Source organism: Acomys minous (assembly GCF_964271855.1).
Source record: "Acomys minous genome assembly, chromosome: 4".
NCBI lineage: Eukaryota > Metazoa > Chordata > Mammalia > Rodentia > Muridae > Acomys > Acomys minous.
In genome coordinates this window covers 77,750,544-77,770,247 of record NC_140486.1, presented here as the reverse complement: position 1 = coordinate 77,770,247, position 19,704 = coordinate 77,750,544, and the positions used below count along the sequence as shown (strand labels likewise).

Below are 19,704 nucleotides of genomic sequence, written 5' to 3'. Positions count from 1 at the left end.
TTTAATATAATTAATAAGAAACACAGCTAGCAGTTAAAAAAAAAGATTTGCTAGTAAAGTTATTTTACCTCATCTTAAATAGGAGGTGACATCAAATACTTACATCCTGGAAACTCATGTTCACACACCTTTCAAGTCTTGGCTGCCCAGCCATATCTAGGCATCAATTCCAGAATCTTCCTCTGCCTGTCACTATGAGAGCTCCCTTACGGCAGGATGTGGCAGAGATAGCAAGCTCAGTGCTGTAAATCGGCACACTGTGGAATGCCCATTGTGAAACATTCTCAGATCTGTGTCTCCAGACCGTCCGTCAATCACTGCTCTGGCCCCTCGACATCTCTTGTCTGCAATACTAGAAAGAGCTTCTTAGCAGGAATGTCTGCTCCCAGGCATCTGATCCTAAACATTTCTCCTACCACACTCAGAATATGCATAGGAAATACTTACCTAAGTATATTATTCTTTTACTTAACACTCAGCAACGGTTGCCTATCCCCTTTAGAGTGAAACTCAGTCATCTCATTAGGTTATGCAAAGACCTTCAACATCAGTCCTTTTTCTTCCCTTCCAACCATGACGCTCATCTTTCCTCCCTTAGGCTTGGCTCCCTTAGACAGTGTCCTCTCTCACTAGTGGAGAAGCAGCATCAATTGATTTCATTCTGTTCTCTGCTGATGTTCCTTCCTCTTCTAAAATCCTTCTCTTGTATCTGCCTAAATAGTACTCATATTCCAAAATAAATTGTGGATTATGGGGATATCCGGGGTCTCTGTGGATTCTGAAGAAAGGATAGGTAACTTAATGGACTTACAGAAAAGGTTTGTAAAGAGGACTTTTTGTCCTTGGAGAACAAAGTCCACAATAGTGACCTATTAAAATTATATATATTATTATATATAATTATATACAGTGTGTGCCCATGTGTGAGTGTGAATGTGTGTGTGTGTGTGTGTGTGTGTGTGTGTGTGTGTGTGTGTGTGTGTGTGTGTCCTTGCCACAGTGCACCTGTGGAGGTCCAAGGACAAGCTGCTAGAGACAATTCCTTTCTTCTGTCACATGGAATTGAGAGAATGAAGTCAGAGGTCAGGTCATCAGGATTAGTTTGGCAGGTATCTTTGACCACTGAGCCATCTTGCTCACCCTTGGCTGTCCTTTTATCTACTTTGGCTCAGGCCTCTAAGCTTTGGTCGCTGAACAACAAGAAGGACAGTTGCACCAGTTTTGAAAGGAAAATCACGAATTGGGGTTTTAACTTTTCAGTCTAAACATTTAGGCAAAGTTTGTGTGAAAATAAATAGATTTAAAAAATAAATCCTATTTTTGTTAAGTGCACCTTTCTTAAATTTCCTGATTGAAATAACCTCGTCAGTTCTGTATTACATCCACAATCAGACTCATAGAAACAGTCTGTGTGTGAGTGCACTGGTCGGTGAATGAGGTAAGTGCACTGCACTCACAACGGAAGACCTAGGAAGTCTCTCCAAGGGTTTCTTATGACAACCAAGATATTGATACTATGTCAAAAGTGCCCATATTTCTGAAAGTTTCTTTCACATTGATTGCTATAGCTTACTTAAATTCTTCTTCAAAGGAGCTAAACATGAAGGACCTGCTGTACTAAAAAAAAAAACCTACAGATGTATTTTAACTTCGTAGATTGAAAAGCAACAACAAAAACTTTCTCATACTTTTCCCTCCAACATTTCTTTTTTTTTACTTCTCTACAGACATCTTTTACCTGAACACAGCATTGCAGCCATGCTCCAGTTTCAGTCATGGGGTAGAGAGATAGATAGCTGAAGAGAGCCTGAGGAATAAGACACGAGCTTCAGAAATAAGCACCAGTTTCCATACCCAGGACTCAAAAAATATCCAGGAAACCCCATAGGAACATTGTAAAAGCAAGATGTGTCTCCTTTGCAACTTGTTTATTTATGTTCCATAAACCATAGTTTCCCTTTGTTTTTAAGCTAGCACACAAAGAACTAGGTTTCACAGTGGTTTCTCCATAGCACATGTGTGTTGACTCTCCATTTCCTCACATTTGCTTTATTTTTGAAGGGCACAGGACCCGGGAGTGAGGTTCACCTGTGGTCCACCTCAAGCAGTGTGTGCAGGGAAAGTAACTGAAGTTATTCTGGGACTCTAGCTAGTTAGTTTGGGGGTAACTGAGATGGTTTTTGCCCTCTGTGAATACTTTTTCAATAGCCAGATTACTTATTAGAGTACCAAATGGCAAAGAAGGAGGAGGAGGAGGAGGAGGAGAAGAAGAACAAGAAGAAGAAGAACAAGAACAAGAAGAACAAGAACAAGAAGAAGAACAAGAACAAGAACAAGAACAACAAGAAGAAGAAGAACAAGAAGAAGAAGAAGAAGAAGAAGAAGAAGAAGAAGAAGAAGAAGAAGAAGAAGAACAAGAACAAGAACAAGAACAAGAAGAACAAGAAGAAGAAGAACAAGAACAAGAAGAACAAGAACAAGAAGAAGAACAAGAACAAGAACAAGAACAACAAGAAGAAGAAGAACAAGAAGAAGAAGAAGAACAAGAAGAAGAAGAAGAAGAAGAAGGAGAAGGAGAAGGAGAAGGAGAAGGAGAAGAAGAAGAAGAAGAAGAAGAAGAAGAAGAAGAAGAAGAAGAAGAAGAAGAAGAAGAAGAAGAAAGAAGAAGCATCACTTGGAAATCCACTTGATGTTCTCACTTACTTTGACATTGAATCAGGGGAGAGTGGGGCTGTCTTCTGGATTTCCAAAGAACTACAACGATTACCTTACATGACTATACTTTGGCAAACAAGTAATACTACTTAGAAAATGTGGCATTGGGTATTACTTACATCCAGTCTCTCTGTTTAATAAAAGTGTAGCACTCTGTGTTATTCTGCTTTAACTCGCAAAATAGGCAAAGATACGTATGCAGGGAGAAAGGAGCCTCTGCATGTTGGCAGTGAGATTCTAGTAGGCACTATTTTAGAGTGAGCCGTGTCATCATCTCCAAACTGGAAGGCAAGACTCCACCAGCAGAGCCTGAGAGAACAGTGCCTGGGGTGGAGTAGGTGTTTTCTGAACGTCAGGGAGTGGTCACTGCACTGACAAACCAATAACCAGGATGGCTGTAATTAATTGATGTATACATAAGTATAGAGAGTCACTGTTCTGCATCCACACATTGCTACCCAAGGCTCTCTCTCAGTGTAGGGGTTGGGCCCACAGAATGGGCATCCGCTCTCAATCCTCCTCCATTCTGCTGCGTTGTCCAGTAACTTAAAGCCAGGGCACATTCCCCACCATCATGCCTTCTCCCTCCACCACATAAAGAGGTGGAGCAAGGCTTTGATGCCGTGCTTAGATATGAAAGATACATGAGAAGGATGAAAAGGGAAAGTTAGGAGGAAGAATTCTAACAACAGCAGAGGACTATTTAATACAAGTGTCACAGAGACAATGCAGTGTGCCTCAGTATTGTGTAAAAGAGTTTCGGTGTCCAAAAAGGTAGAGTTTTAAGTTGTATCAGAGTCGCAAACACCATATTGGTTTTGTGCATTCTAACTCCTGATGTTTCTTTCTATTTAATGATGCAACACTTACTTGTGTGAGGTATTTCTCCATTTGGTTGTTGCTCTGCTTGCAATCTCTAAGTTGTAAGAACAGCAATGTGCTCTAAATTTAGATTTTCTTCCTAATTTTGCTACCACACACACATTGTCACTCATACGAAATAGCATTTAATGTTGTTGGCATACATTGCATTAGGAAGAATAGGTTTCATTCGTACCAAACAGAATTGTCAAAATCAATGATACTGTGTGCAGTGTGAGTCTAGTTAGACAATTTCCCCTAAGCAGGCAATTCTAAAGGCTTTCTGAGGAATATAAAAGCCCCTGGGCACTGCTCCACCAGGGCTGTCGTGTAAGTGAGAGTGAGGAATGCTGATGCTTTGACTCCTTCTTGGTCTCATAGGTGGCTAACTATATGCACTTTATCTGTTTTGTTTTGTTTTACTTTTAGCATTGATAATCCAGCTCCAGGGGACAAATGTGACTGAGCACTCATATACCTAGGGCTGAGGAGCGTCGCTGCCGCCCCTGCCTCTCTCTGTGTGCATGCATTAATAAGTATGAACAAGTTATATTTTAGCTTGAAAAAAAATCCATACATTATTTTGATCCTATTTTTCCTCTTCCCCAGTTCCTCTCAGATCCTCCTACACAACCCCAACTTCATGTTCTCTCTCTCTCTCTCTCTCTCTCTCTCTCTCTCTCTCTCTCTCTCTCTCTCTCTCTCTCTTGCTCTCGCTCTCTCTCTCAAAAACAAACAAATTAACAAAAACAATTATTTTTGGAAAAATTATCAGGGAATTTATTTGCAAGATTTTTCTTCCTGACTACCAGGAACCAACACCTTGATGAAAGAGAGACAAAGCAACATGTTCTCCACTGAGGCGTTTCTATGGGCTGCAATACCAAGACTTGAGTAGTGTAGAATTCTGAATGTTCTCTCGAATGATTGTAGACAGTATATGAGAACTCAAAAATGTAGATTGTTGGAGACTCCCAAGGAAAAAATGTAGAAAATGCTGCAGTGTTCAAGGGCCCTTGGGAAGAAGAGCATCAGGGAGCTAAATTCATACTAATTTGTGCTTCTTATGTATACATGGAAATATTTTTCCTAACTAGTTTTCCAATAGATTCTTTTTGTAACTGAAAATAATTTTATATAATATTTGTAATCATGGCTCCCCCTCCCTGAACTCCTCCCAGCTCCGTCCTATCTATCCAGCTACCCAACCCCTCCTCTTCCTCCTCTTTAGAAAACAAACAGGCAAACAAAAAAACAGCAAAGAAACCAGGATTAAAAAAGAAAGAAAAAGAACAAAGTGAAAGCACAAGAAACACACATAAACAAAACCCATAAAAACATGAAATTGTAAACCATAATACATAATCAAAAGACCAGTATGGAAAAAAAAATCCCCAAACAAGGTGATTTTAAAAGTTTACAATTCATTTTATATTGGCCTTCTACTGCTGTCATTGAATGTGGTTAATATAACCAGTGAGACACAATTAAATAAAACTAAGTTTATTTGCAAGCATGTATCAGTTGGAGACAGCCTGGTGGTAAGGGATAGGGACTTATTCCCACTTCTACCTCTTAGCACTGGGGCCCCAGCTAGGGTGAACCTGTGCAGGGCCCTGTGTGCTGCCATCCTCTCTCTGAGTTCAGGCTCAGGCCTGAAATCCCAGCATCCAGGAAGATGAGGATGAGGAAGTCACATCCTAGAGCCATGTAGAATATAAAGAGAGATCGTGTTTGAATACACAGTAAAGAAAAGGAATTAGTAATCGACGATGCACAACTCAGAAAGACACGCCTCCTACTCCAGGCATTTGTTTGTCTTTTGGCTGCTGTGCTCTGACTAGAATCCTCCCTGCCACGCTGAGCTTCAGAGCATGTGGAGACATGATGGCTGACTCTGCCTCCTCAGAGAACCATGTAACCTTCGGAACTGAGGTATCTTAATTCATAAACTTGAAATTTAATTCCTACTCAGAAATATTTTTGCAATGGAATAATTCTCCTTTCTCTAGATCTTTCACAAATATTTACTTGTCTCTGTGCAATTTGTGGGGCAACTTCCCTCTGCTGGTTCTGTAGAAGTAAGATCTGAAAGGCAAGGAGGGGGGTGGCAATACTAGCAGGAGACAGAGTTGATGACAAACATTTTTCATTTTTTTTCCTTTCATTTTGTTTTTTCGAGACAGGGTTTCTCAGTGTGACAGACCTGACTGTCATAGAACTCGCTTTGTAGACCAGGCTGGCCTCAAACTCATAGAGATCTGTCTGCCTCTACCTCCCAAGTGCTGATATTTTTTTTAAATTACATTCAGAGCTATTTAGTTGCATGCAACCTATTTGTAATTTTTATTTTTAACTATTTAGCCAACAATCAATAACTCCACCTGACTATACACACTAAAAATAGTTTGGCTGCACCAGGAAAAAATAAATAAAAGTTCAGTGTCTTCATGAGCAAAGCAGCTGCAACCAAGGAGACCCATTATGTTGTAAACCAAGGGACTCAACAACTGAATTTACACCAGAAGCTCTGTTATACTATACAGTGTTCAAAATGAATTTGTTCATACCAAAATTTATTTCTTTACCTATCTGTCTTGGTAAGATATGAGAGCTCATGTGCATGTCTCCTCTCAGCAATGGGGCCCCTTCATCCTTTCCCGGCCTGTGCATGCTGCCACAGTCTCCGTGAGTTCATTGTTTCGGCCTGGCATGGCAGCGCGTAGTATGTGCTTGTGTAGGTGATAGTCTCAGGGCAGCAGTGTCAGGCGTCCTCTCCACTTGCTCTCCACGTTGGCTTTTCAGACCATCTGTCACTGAACGTGGAGCTTGCCAAGTCAGTGACAGAGACCTGTGCACAAAGCCGCCGCAATCCCCCTGCCTCTGCTTCTCCAGATCCGGTGCTTGGGATGGAGCTCAGTGTCCTAACCCTTTACCACCTGAGCCGCATCTCCAGCTCCAAGAGCCCCCCAAACTTGGATAGATCTTCCTGATACTTTCTGAGTAGTGTTGAAAAAATTAAAAGATAATATTTCTAACACTCTTAACATGGAATCTCCAGAGAGTGATAATGAAATGTCTTTTGATAAAACTTCTAATTTTTGTCCCTCTAGTATAATGTCATATAAAAGAAAAATACAATGGTTGTTTAATACTTTCTAAATCTATTGGAACAGCTAAAAAAATAATAAATGGAAAAGTTCTCCTAACAGTATATTAATATTAGGCATCCTGCCTTCAGATTGGGCAGCTAAAAACACTGATTAAAAAACATATGAGTTACTATTGTGGTCTGGTTATTTGTGGTCATGTAATGAGTACTTGACATTACTCTTTGGGGAGCGTACATCATTTCCATTTTCCACTGTGCAAGAAGGGCCACAAACATTATTTATTTAAAATCATTACATATTGTTAGGAAAAAACCAGCAAATATACACTTAGCCTCCTTGGGCTCCACAGTTCCCACTTCCCTCACTGCTTCATGTGTAAATTGTAGAAAGCTTAACATCAGGAACTTAAAATAGAAATATTTCATATTAAGCATCACTAATGTGGTTGAGAGTAAGTTATTACTGTTAAATGAAAGATTTGTATAAATTATCAAAATTGTGTTATATGATTTGGCTACAGGAATGTATGGGAATACACATACACACACACACACACACACACACACACACACACAAAATCTCTTTCCATTCACAGTGTCAATCTGGTAGTAGTGTTGATTATATAATATTTATTATTTTGTTATTCTTTGTACTTTCTATGTATTGGTAACATTGACTAATACTTTGCGCCAACCAAGTTTAAGAGACAAAAACCAAAAAATGAGTAAGAATACTGCAAAGAATGATAATTGTTTTTCAGAAAGTGAAACAGCTTCTATAAGACAAACTTATATTCTTGGGAAAAGAATGAAATTTTAACTTCATTATGTGAAGGAAAAATGGCAAGTAAAGGTACAGAGGCGGGATGCTGGGACAAATGCCAAGTCCCCAAGTGTAGTCATCCACATTTGATGCCCCAGTGTACCAACTGAACACTCCCACACCTTTGGGTACTTGGCTCCTAGCTGGTGCTGACTGGGTGTCATTGGAAGAGGACTTTGAGGTTTTGAAGGCCAGTGTCCATTCGAGGCTGCTTCCTCTGCTTCCTGCTTGCTGATCATGACGTAGGCTCTGAGTTCCCAGCTGTAGCTGCCGTGCTGCCACACTCTTATCACACTCTTCTCCTTCCAGAAGTGTAAGCCCAAAGAAACTCTTTTCGTAAGAATGGAAAAGTAACTGAGATACCATGCAAGGTCCCAGCGAAAAGCAGAGATAGAGGAATCCAGCTCCTGCAGAGCAATTGAGCAGAAAGCGTCCAGCCGAGGGAAGAAGAGGGATGATATCTGTGCTTTGATCAGTGTTACAGAAAAAGTTTGAGGGGTAATCTTTTTTTATATATTTAAAGTATTGTTCTCGACTCTATGTGGAAAATTGTTTGCGAGGCAATGTTAGAAGCAAGACACCCATGCAAAGATGGCCACAATAGAACAGGGTAGGGTAATCTGGAACAATTAGAGTGTTGGCAAAAGGGCAGCCGAGGAGCTAACAAATAAACTACTTTCTAGTCATTTCTGTGGCATTCTGGGTGTGAACAAGTGCTACTTGCCAAAGTAATGGAGTAGGTGGGTACTTTGGAAGTGGACGCAGGAACATCATGTTCATGACATCATCGATGGCTGTGCAGGTCAGCCTGGGTATTGTCTCATAAAAAAAAAAAGAAAATGTTTGGAAAAGGGTAAGGGGAACAATAGTAATCTCTTCGTCTCATTTTGAACACCCCAAATCCTCCACAGACATCCAAAGCAAATCAACAGACGGGTTTAGTTTTAGAACACAAATGTTCCATAAAGAGCATCACGGAAGAACCAAAGCCCATGAGCTGAGCCCATTATATTCATCAAAAGCAATTTTCTCAGACTTTGAGAGACAAACATATCAATGTGCTTGGGAGTGTTCAGTTGGTTGCTTTTCAATAGAGCCTGTGTATACTGATCTTTTCTGTTTTTAATTTACTGCTTGAAATTTATACACTTTCAGTATCATCCGTGGTATGGCAGTAAAAGGTAAAATACAATAATAGAGAGCTCAGTAATTTGGCTTTTAAATGGCTTTACGTATTTATATTCTATGTAGGATATGTAACAGATTGTGATAACAGAATCAGTTATAATCAAATTGCAGCCATACAAATATCACAGATACCATGAAACAGCTGCCTTCTGCTGACTGAGAGTAAGAATGCCATTTCTTTCCCTGTATATTCCCTATAACAGCATATTGGCCTAAACATCTTTGCTGCATTTCCCCTGTGCTGTTCCCGTGAATGTCCCCACACTAGCACTTTACCTATATTTATCATTGATTCTTGCACATTGGATTTTTTCTGCTCTGCAGACAACTAATTTGAGTGGCTAGAAATATAAAACTTACAGCTTTCACCTTCGGTGTCCCAGTTCACATAACAATATAGAAGTCATTTCCCAGTGCAGAAAACCCCAAGGCCCTGAGACTTTGTTCAGCCTCCGTGGTGCTACATAATTTATTTTATTTCTCTAAAGCCTGCAGTGTTTCTCATGTGCTGCTAAGGGAGGGATCCATTGTCAGTGTGTAAGCATCACTTCAATTAAGCTCTGCTGGGTGCTCTGTCTGAATGCAAATGCGGATGGGCGTCCTGAGAGTGATGGCTGTTTATTTCACTCCTGGCTGTCTAATCTTAGGTGGGGGCTTACAGGTTGACGCGAAAACTTACAAATTTGTCTTCTGCTGTCTTTCATGGATATTATTTTAAAGTGAGGAGAGGTGTTTTTATGTTTAGTTGCATTGTATGTTGGTTTTCACGAACCCCTTTAGCTTTTCTTTCTCTTGGATTCTAAAGTGTAATTCTTTTTTGTCCACCTATTCCCAGATGTGAGAACCTTGTTTGATTCCTGAAGTGGGAATAGTGTTGTACCAGTAGGGGGCGCTCATACCATGCCTATTTTATGGGTTGGCTTGAAGTTAATTTTGCGGCTTTGTATATACTTAAGGGTGGAGCCCTTTTCACTTGAAAGCCTACAGTTATTAGTGTTGGAATAGAAGTTATTTCTTCTGCTTGAAAAGTTAAAATATTCTGAAGTTGTAAGTCTCAAGCGTATTAACAGTTTAAGTTTTTAGCTAATGAATTGCCATATTGTGGTTGAAGATTTCAGATAGCTAAAACATGGAGGCTTTACAACGTATTAAAAGGTTCCTTTCCTTGGATGTCATCAAATTACTTCCTTCTATGAAGAGTGGACACAGGACGTGGTCTGGAAGTTTTTTGTGGTTATAACTGTAGATCAACATAAACAAGGCAGGCACTGACATGTGGTTATGGACACAAATGTGAACTCAGGTTTTTTTTTTCATAGATATCCTTGAAGCACTTGGGACTATTTGTACTTGTCATTAAATTTGCATAAAATAAGGTCTGAAAGGCACACAGATCTTGATTAGTTCTATCTTACCCAAATCAGCCAAAGACTCAGAGCAGAGGCATCATTCTACCACTTTTTCTTCTTCGAGGTTATTATTTATGACTCCCCTTTGAGATGTTAGCCATTTTCCAAATTCTGCCTGTAATCTCAGAATCTCTAAGATGCTGAACACCAACCATCTCTTCATCTTATACTTTTCTGCAGGCATTTAATATGTCCTCAGAAAATGAGAAAGGGAGGGACATCTTCTGTTTATTCCTTTCCCCCACTGTTGGGCATCTGTCTAATGCCAGACACAAGGATGCCCAAAGGTGCTGCTCCGCCCACGGCAAACTCATGATCTAGGGAATGCACCATTCATCGATCTGGGAGAAGGAAGATTCCAGAGTGTGCTTTCCTCATCATAATAAAAGAACACAGTTGTCTCCAGACTGTGCAAATCATCACTGAGTCAGGACAGCCGACTAATTGCTTGCATTTTGTGTAACAAATGTGAAAGTCTGAGCTAGAACGTGTGCGGTACGTGCCTCTAGATGGACATTAATTATGAAATCACTTGTGTCATAAAACTTTCACCTGAATCACTGTGCTGTCTCATAAGTTCCATGTGGCTGGAACCCTGGAATGGAAGAGGGAGGGATAATGGGGAGAAGAATGCAAGGTGGAGTAGAAGAGGATGCTGAAAGATGGTGAAAGGTTCTCAGGCATTTACACTGTTTGCTCAGGGTGAACGCCACAATCGTCCGGCAATTTCCCAGCAATAAAATAGCTGTCCTATGGTTGATGAGCCTTTAGCACGATAGAGTGATGACCTTAGCCTGGATTCTCAGATTTTAATAGCTCTGTGGTTTCCATACTAGGGCAAAGCTTTCTTCTCGTCGCTTTCTGTGGCACAGACCTTCTTCTCTGTCAGTGAGCCTCCTGTCTACTATTCCCTCATTAGTGTTTGATTACTACAGCATCGTCACGGCTACAGTGCCTCTTTCTGTAGCACACAGTTGTTTGTCCATGTGTCTTCTTTTAGCTGGCATACATTTTAACAACAACAACAAAAAATAAATAAACCGGGCTGTGGGCACTGTTATCTTACCCGAGCTTATCCACCGCAGCAGAAAACCGAGTCCAAGAAATCATAGAGCATACCTGGCTTCAATGTCAGATCCCCCAGCCTTGGGCAGAGATCACCCTGAGGGTCCCACACATGATTTAGCATTTGTAATAGGATAGATTTTTCCTAAGGAAGTACCATTCATTGTATCTGCTTGGCTTCCACAAGAATTTAGATCTATTTCTGAGTTTGGTGTCTGGGCTTTTCCCTCACGTCCTTCGCCCTGCGGTTGCTTTTGTGGCTGTGGCTCTGAGGTTTTGTAGCTAAGTGTCCAGCTGCCCCTTCTTTTAGTAGATGGATTAAATATATTTCACTCTCCCAGGCAGTTCTTTAGTCCAGGATTGTAGCAGAAGCCAAGCTGAGTGGCTTTAATGGCTTTGTCAATACATCTAACAGAATGTGGTATCTTAAGCCTATATCACTCATGTAGAAATTATAATATAGATATTAGAGGAAAATGCTTAAGTTTGAACCAAACAAAATGGTATTATGAACCATTAGTAATATTTATCCAGCCACTCCTACCTTAGCCTCAGCTGTGAATTAATGCTAAGCTCTTTGTGAGATCTACCAGTGCTTTGTGAAACCTCCAGTTCCCAGATGCATAAACTTGCTTGATCTCGGCAATCTAAGGCTCTCGGTGTTTTAGAAAGCAATCCAAACACAGTGTCTTGATTGGATCTAAGTGTGATGTCTCACACCTGTCACCCAGCACTCCGGAGATGGGAGGGGTGGGGGGGCGCAGAGTCGGGGGTGGCAAGTTTGAGGCCAACCTGAACCATATAGCGAGATCTTGCCTCAAAATAAATCAAAAACAGATAACAAGCAACCAAAAAATTCCTTTTCCCAGGCAGTAATATTACAATAGAAAAACTCTCCAGATGCTAAGCTGTCACCAGCCATGAGGCCTGTGCACTACTGCAGAGCGCAATGTGGCCGTAGAACTCTTTGAGGGCTTATTGAGTATTTTGGAAAAGCAAAATCCTAAATCCTCGGTTCAGACTTATATGTCTCCAAAAAAAAAAATTAATGTATCTAGTGAAATTCACCCATTCATTCTACTGTTCAAATCCTAGGCCTCTGTTCAAGTTCTGAGAGTAGAGAAGTGAAGAAGACACTAACAACTATGGTAGCATGTTAGAAATTGTTGAAATGTGGCAATGAGGTGAAAGATATGAGAAGAGGAAGAAAGATCATTCAATTATTTACTTTATTTTCTTGAAACCGATAGACAAACTTTTAGGGCAGAGCCCTTTGGGTAGGCCATTGCTCAAAGGACTCCTAGGACAGCTCTTTGCATTGCCAGACTTCACTAAGTGGGAAGGCCAGGGCAAGAGGTAAGTAAGCTACACGGTAGCAGACACGGGACACGAATCCATTAAAGAGTGAGTCGTATGTTTTCACATGGGTGTCATGAGCACAGCCAAAGTAGCACAGTTAGTTCCCAGAATGAATCGCTGCTTCATCATAAAGATGAGTCATGTTGAGCTAAAGGGACCGTATTTTAATGAACGAATCTGGATACAGAAGCTCATCAATGCTCAGCAGCAGGCAGTCTGAGGAACAAAAGACAATCCATTTTTCAAGTGAAAAATTGGTCCCCAACGCTGCCCGTCCGTCTTGATTTCCCTCTCGGGCCTCTGCGCACTCCTCCTTCTTACACACACTCTTGACTTGAGGTTTCCCTTAAAAACAAACCATAGACACACAAAACATTGTCCATCCTTCTGGGTGGAATTCCCACGTTGGCATTTGTTAACAAATGTGCACCACCAAATATTTGTTTTGTATCTATAGATTACAGCATGGTGCAGACTGAAACTAATATTTAAAATGGTCACTGGTTCTCGGAGATGCTTTTATACTCTTTGGGGAAGATGGAAACATGCAGGCATGGACTTTTCAGCCCTAAAGAAAAGCACGAGTGGACTTGTCGGTCCCTAAGCATGGCAGGCCCTGCAGGAAAGAGCAGTTCATTACAGAAGGGGAGCCAGTGGGGAGAACTTCAGAAAGGAAGCAGAACATGAAGTAAACCTTAAAGGGCCATTTTTATTTTGGATAATCTGACACATTTTACCATTTTCCAATTTTCTATTTTTTTAAATTCCACAAGGTATAAATTTCTTAATAAGAAATGAATAATGCATCATTATGCTTAGTTCTCTTTTCAACAGATCAATTTATGAGCAGTTTCGCTCAATTTTCCGTAGTCTAAAAATATTTGCATACTAAAACCTTGATTTTGAGTCTCTCATGAGTTCTGGAAAATAATAAAATACCGAAGTATACGTTTTAGTGTCAGTAAAAGATGGCTGAGACAAAAGGAAAAGGAAATGCCAATTTTCAGTGTTGCTGTTTCACCATGGTTAACTGTTATGGTTTGTGATTTTGCTATGTAAATGTTTTAAAGAAGATTTAAATATGATTTTTTTTTTGCTGAGCATCATGTAATATTACTTGGAAGTTATGTTAGTAAATAACTATGAGGACTGGGAATGTATCTTAGCTGCTAGCCCCGGGATGTTCAGCACATCCTAAGACCCAGGTGATAGCACATTGCAGTTCTCAGGAGGTAAAACCAGTAGGCTCAGACGCTCAGAACCATCCGTTAGTACTATTACAATGGCTATTTTTACGTTAAAACTTTCCTCAGTCTGAATCACTTGAAAGGAGAGCCTCAATTGAGGAACTGTGTAGATTAAGGTGCCTCTCTAAATATTAATAAATATAAAAAAGACACAGCCTATTGTGGGCAGCAATATTCCCTAGGCAGAGGGACTACATAGGAAAAGACTCGATGACATGATAGCAGAAGAAAGCAAAGCAGCAGGGTGGGTGCGTTCTTTTCTCTGGGTTCTTTTCTGTGAATGTGGTGTGACCAGCTCTTCAGACTCTTTTTTTGTGTGTGTGTGTGATGGTAATGAATTACAACAATAGAAAGCAAACTAGACTAAGTGTATATTAAGGCCACTTTGGGCTGCCTAAAAGGGAATGCATAGAGAAGGGCTGAAGGAGAAAGGGAGAGAGAAAGAAAGTGAAAGAAAAGAGAAAAATGAATAGTCTGTTTAGTTCAATATTGTGGTTGACAAATTACAGATAAAAAAAGCTTGTGTCACTAATTAGCAACACAATGAAGCTATAATCTCAAAAACTTCTATAGAAGTATTGCCCTTTAAATTAGTTATGAACAGTTATAATTTCAAAGTAATGCTGTTTTGCAGATTTTTTTTTTACTTAGATTGTTTAGTTAGGGTTTTATTTTGTTTTGTTTTGTTTTTTACTTAATGGTCTTTTGTTTTCATATTATGGTTTCTGGTTTTTTTTAATGAGTTTTGTGGGGGAGTGTGGAGGTGTGGGCGTGTTTCTGTGGTTTTTTTTCCTTTATTTTCCTTAAAGCAAGAAAGAAGCCATGGAGTTGGTGAAATCTGAGAGGATTGGAGGAGGGAACTCATGGTCAGAATACATTATGAGAAAAATATATTTTCAACAATAATGCCATCAGACAACAGATCTTTTAAAATTTGTTTCTATCTTTTTGTAAAAGCCAATATGCAACTACACAAGACTTCCTGTATTATTTTGAAGTTTACATTTAAGCAAATAATAAGCTATTACATGGCTAAATCATCTGCTTCCCTCCTTTACTTGACACACACTGGGATGGCACGCACACCCTCACAGTCCCATGGAAGTGTGCTCAGTCAGGCAGGATCTTGCTTCTAAAAAGCTGACCCCAGTACAGTAAATCAGGTAAAAGTTTATTAGAAAGGCCAGTGTGGCAGAGGGAGTGACACCTAAAGACAGGCGATACAGAACAGTATGGTATTTGCAGGAAACAACCGACAGTTTAGTTTGACTTTAAAAAAAGGTAAATATAAGAAGAGAAAAAGTAAGAATGGCACTAAAAATGAGTTATTTTAAGCCATACAATGAATAATTATTCTCACATTGACAAATTCCTTTTACTATCAAAGATTTTTATTTATTCATTTATTTATTCATTTATTTGCCAATTCTAGTCATTTCTTTTGACTAGAGGTACTTTTACTAAAACTCAGATAAAGGGAGCAGAAGTGAAGAAGCTTAGGCCTGCAGAACAAACGTCATGCGAGTCAGTAATATCTTCTTCTCAGACCAGCAATTAAGAAAACATGGAGTCTTTTGAAAGCTGTTGTCACTCCATAGCTCAGCCTGCCCTCTAACTGAGAGCAACCCACCTCAGCCTCTGCCATGCTGGTATTATAGGCATGTACCACCCCACACAATCTTTAAATGTGAGTGAAAAATAGTTTTAGTTCGTTATTTTGTTTAGTGTATGCAACAGTCTAAACAATGGCCATATATTTCTGTCCCTATTTTACACCTGGAGCATTCCAGATAGATGAAAAAATGTGTTGGCCCTACATATGCAGTTTATTGGAAGTGAGAAATTCAGATTTGTACCTGAATAAGTTAATGCCAAAGTGAATGTCTCATACTGTGATGCTTTTTAGGGTTATTATGTGTACCATATTTGTGACTCAATGCCCACTCTTCAGAAGTAATTTGATTTTTTAATTAAATCATTCAAAATGATGTCTAGGGAATATTATTGACTTCCTCAGATTACAGTAGCCATTCTAAATATTCTGGAAATGACACAAAAATAGTTTCTAACTATCTCATCTACAGGTTACTACACAAGCTGCATGGGTCTATTTATTTTCAGATTACATTAAAGGACAAGTGGGGACATTTAGAAGTCTCTGCGTCTCAGACAAAATCTTCAAGTGGGATGCAGATATATGTTGCCGTAAATGTTAGCATCTCTTGGCCTTATTTCCTTCTCTTAGAAGTGAACAGTTTGGCCCAACTGTCTCAGAGGACTCTGTGCATACCCCACGCTCCCTTAGAAAAGGAGAACATTTAGTTCTCTCTCTCTCTCTCTCTCTCTCTCTCTCTCTCTCTATATATATATATATATATATATATATATATATATATATATGCTGTATGCTGTCTCGGAGGTGAGAGCACACTCTAAGTGTGATTATCTTATAACTGCCAACCTTAAAATGGAATTTGAGAACTGCAGTGTTTGTGTTTATTTTTAAGAACTCTCATGGCCTGAATATTCCTAGAATTTGAAGGATTTGTAACTGATGTAATATACCCAGTTTATAAACATAAGCCTGTTATTTAAAAACAAGGTACCAGAGTGTTTAATGTTTAGGTAAATAGAAATAAATGATTAAAACTACCTGTCAACTGCATACTGAGGTGGTTTGTCATGTGAGGAGGCCTGAGGAGGCTGCAGGGACCAAAGGCTCAGACTGTGCGTCTGAATCCTGGGATTTTACTTCCACACTATAGAGCTTTCCATGGGTGAATTCTGTTCTGAAATCTTAATGTTCACATCTGCAGTTGTATGTGGTACACCTAGAACGGTGTCTGCCAAGAAACGCCTTCAGCATGCCGATTACGATATCATCTTCCAACATTCTTATTTAGTTGCTGTGTGTTTGTGATGTATGTCCATACGTGTGGGCACATGGCATGCTACGGTGCACGTGTAGAGTTCAGACGTAACTTACAAGATTTGGGGCTCCTCTTTTACCCCATGGGTCTTGAGAACGGACCTCAGGTCTTCAGATGTGGTAATGAATGTCTTTGCCTTCCAAGTCATCTTGATGACCCAAGATACTTTTTCAACTAAATAAATTATAAAATTCACGAACAAAATAATAATTCAGATTAGGTGCCCAGTCGATACTGACTGAAATAACAAGTCAAGAGTTAATGAAACTGAAGTTTCTATTATTTTTATTTTTTCCACACAAATCATTGCCCTGTATTTAAGTTTTTCCCAAGTTCAAGAGCATTTAGCCATGTGCTATCAGTCATGTACCTTGAACAACAACAACAACAAAAACATTTTACACTTACCCCAGCTTTTCTTTGCAATGTTAAACGGAAATGTCTCAACGTTGAAGACAATTTCTTATAGACACAAATGTCAGACCACATTATTTTTAGAATAAAAACATCAGACCTCTATTTATTTGGACGTTCCATGGGTCTTGGCAGCTCTCTTTGTTTAGTGGCAGCTGTATTGATCCAGCTGCTGCAGTTGCTACTTGGGCAGCTGCTGGGTGCCATTGCCAAGTGCCTCAGATGGTTTTAAACAGATTTCAGAGTGAAAAACCAATCCATGAATTCCATAAATACTTACCAAGCCTCCCTTCGACATTGTCCGGTTGCAGGCTGTGACCTAGAACCATATATTCCGAATTCAGCAATCCTTTCCTTCTGGATACAAGTTAAGGTGCATCTCAAATAGCTTAAGTTGGGAAAATACCTCCTGCTCAGCCTTGGATTTCATAATAGTGCTTGGAATCATACCTGTGTGATCCAAATGTCCCCCCAGGGGTTTCTATAGTCTTTATGTTGTTTTACTTAACCTTTCCCTTCTTTGCTCTTTCTTTACAGACACTCTTTGCAAATTGATTTTGATTTGTCAGAGTGACAAGAACAGTACCTTGGTTAATGAAATTAAATCAGCCCTCCTAATAAGCTCTAAGTGCAAGAAACATGAACATAAGTTGCAGCCTCCAGCTTCATAGTGACTTAAGCATACTATTTTGTTTAAATGCTTTTATTGAGTGCACAATCTTGAAAGCCAAAGATATGTCCTATAATATAACATCAAAGCCCAATAATAGCTGTTGCCTTGAAGTGTCATTAACTGAAGAAAATAAACTATTTTTTGTTTGGTTGTCTTTCAGAAAGAAATAGCAATTCTTAGCTTAAAATTCTAACTAAGCCTTTAGAAATTATCAATAAAAAAAAAAGAATGGAAAAGCCATTTAGAAATATTCTGACCATGGGATGTTACCGAGACCTGTTTGTTAGAGCAAAGGAAGAGGCTTTCCAACTATCAGGCAAAAAGCTGTTCAAGTCAGTGTGTACCCATTGTGGCTCCAGTGTTCCTGGCCTGTTGAGGGTGCCTATGTGGTTCAGTGCCGCTGTGGAGGTGGAATAGAAGAAATCAATCACCCCCTGGAGACTGCCCAGACATCCCAGAGATAAAAAGAGAAAAGAGCAAGCAGAGAAGAGAGCACACTGCTGATAAGAGTATGGGAGCTCTTAAAGTTTAGATGGGTTTTATTGGAAAAGAAATGCTACTTTATTTGTTGTTCCCAAATAAATGCAATAAATGGCAAAGTTCATGAAGAGTGGCACAAAGCCTTGTTTGTGGTCCTCATAGGAGATGCAAGCATCAAAAGAGTTTCTAAATAGAACATATCTATCTACCATTCTTTGTCTGTGGACTTTGAGGATTGCATATTAGCTGTATCTAAGTGAGAAATTTACATGAGTATACCTGCTGCTCTTATGTAGAAAGCTCAGGGTCTGCTGGTGCCATCATTAAGCCCCTACACACACCCTATTCTCAATTACAATGATCCCAAGGATGCACAAAGCTCTGGAGCCAGTGCTGCCTCAGAGTGCTACCCTGAGTCTTTGCTGCCCTACCTGCAATAGATCATTATGCAGTGAAGAAAGCCAGTGCCCTACTTGCCTGACTTCTGAATTCTGAAGCACAACATTGCCAACTCGGATACTTTTCAATTACTCTTTGATTCTTCCATTCACAGGATTTCACTAGTCCCCATGTGAGGACAGTTAAAATTCCCCATCCCCAAAAGCAACCGTATGCCTAGCACAAACTTACAGGGATTTAATCACTACATTTAATTTCCTCGGCCTTCAAACGGATACAAACACTACCTTGCATTCCCCTTCCTCAACCATGTAAGAAGATAATCTGGTTTTGATGAGATTCTATATTGAATGTAAAGTCTGTTTTATGTTTGTTTACTGGTTGAATCTATGCCAGCAGTTCTGGGGCGTTCTGAGTGGGTATCAGCTATCTCATGCATATTTGAGGAGCATCAGCACTTTCACCCCTATTCCAGAGTATGTGCTGCAGCATTAGAATGTATGTTGGCATCTGTGGCAGATCAGCATCTTTCAAACAGAACAGAAACTGAAGACAGCCTGTGGTGTGTGTGTTTTCATAACACAGGTGTTAATTTCTCCCCCCGGGAAATATAAGAATGGTAAATCAACAGATATTAACTCTCGTGAGTTATATTTGAGAGCTCATCTTAAATAGTCTATTTAAAATGTCACTTGGTTGGCAAAATATTTGAAAATCAGTCTGCTCAGTAACTGGTGGTCTGTCGTGGACAGTGTAGAATCAACCCTGGCACCTGAAAATTGGCCCACATTGATAATTGGGCATGGAGTGCTGCTGCATCAGTAAATATGCACTCCTCAGTAGACTGGTGTATGAGGAAGGAAGTAGATGCTAGGAAAAAATGCCCTAGAAAAGTACAAAGACTGTGGAAATGGTCTTTGTTTGTTTGTTTAAGTGATACCATTATTCAGGTATATTATGCTTCAGAAAATTGTATTTAAATTATTGACAAGGATTAGCATTTGAAAATACACAAAATTCAGCCTGGAG

At 39.7% G+C, this 19,704-nt stretch overlaps 1 protein-coding gene and 1 long non-coding RNA gene across 3 annotated transcripts in view; one reads left to right on the top strand and one right to left on the bottom strand.

The window, feature by feature from the left end:
* The window catches only part of LOC311596409, a 60,252-nt gene extending 59,618 nt beyond the window's left edge, over positions 1-634 (bottom strand). The window contains exon 1 of the long non-coding RNA XR_014778825.1: positions 129-634. This is a non-coding gene — a long non-coding RNA (uncharacterized lncRNA). The remainder of the gene's footprint in view (positions 1-128) is intronic.
* TMEFF2 (transmembrane protein with EGF like and two follistatin like domains 2) overlaps positions 1-19,704 on the top strand; it is a 261,758-nt gene that overhangs the window by 24,340 nt on the left and 217,714 nt on the right. The window lies entirely within an intron of this gene.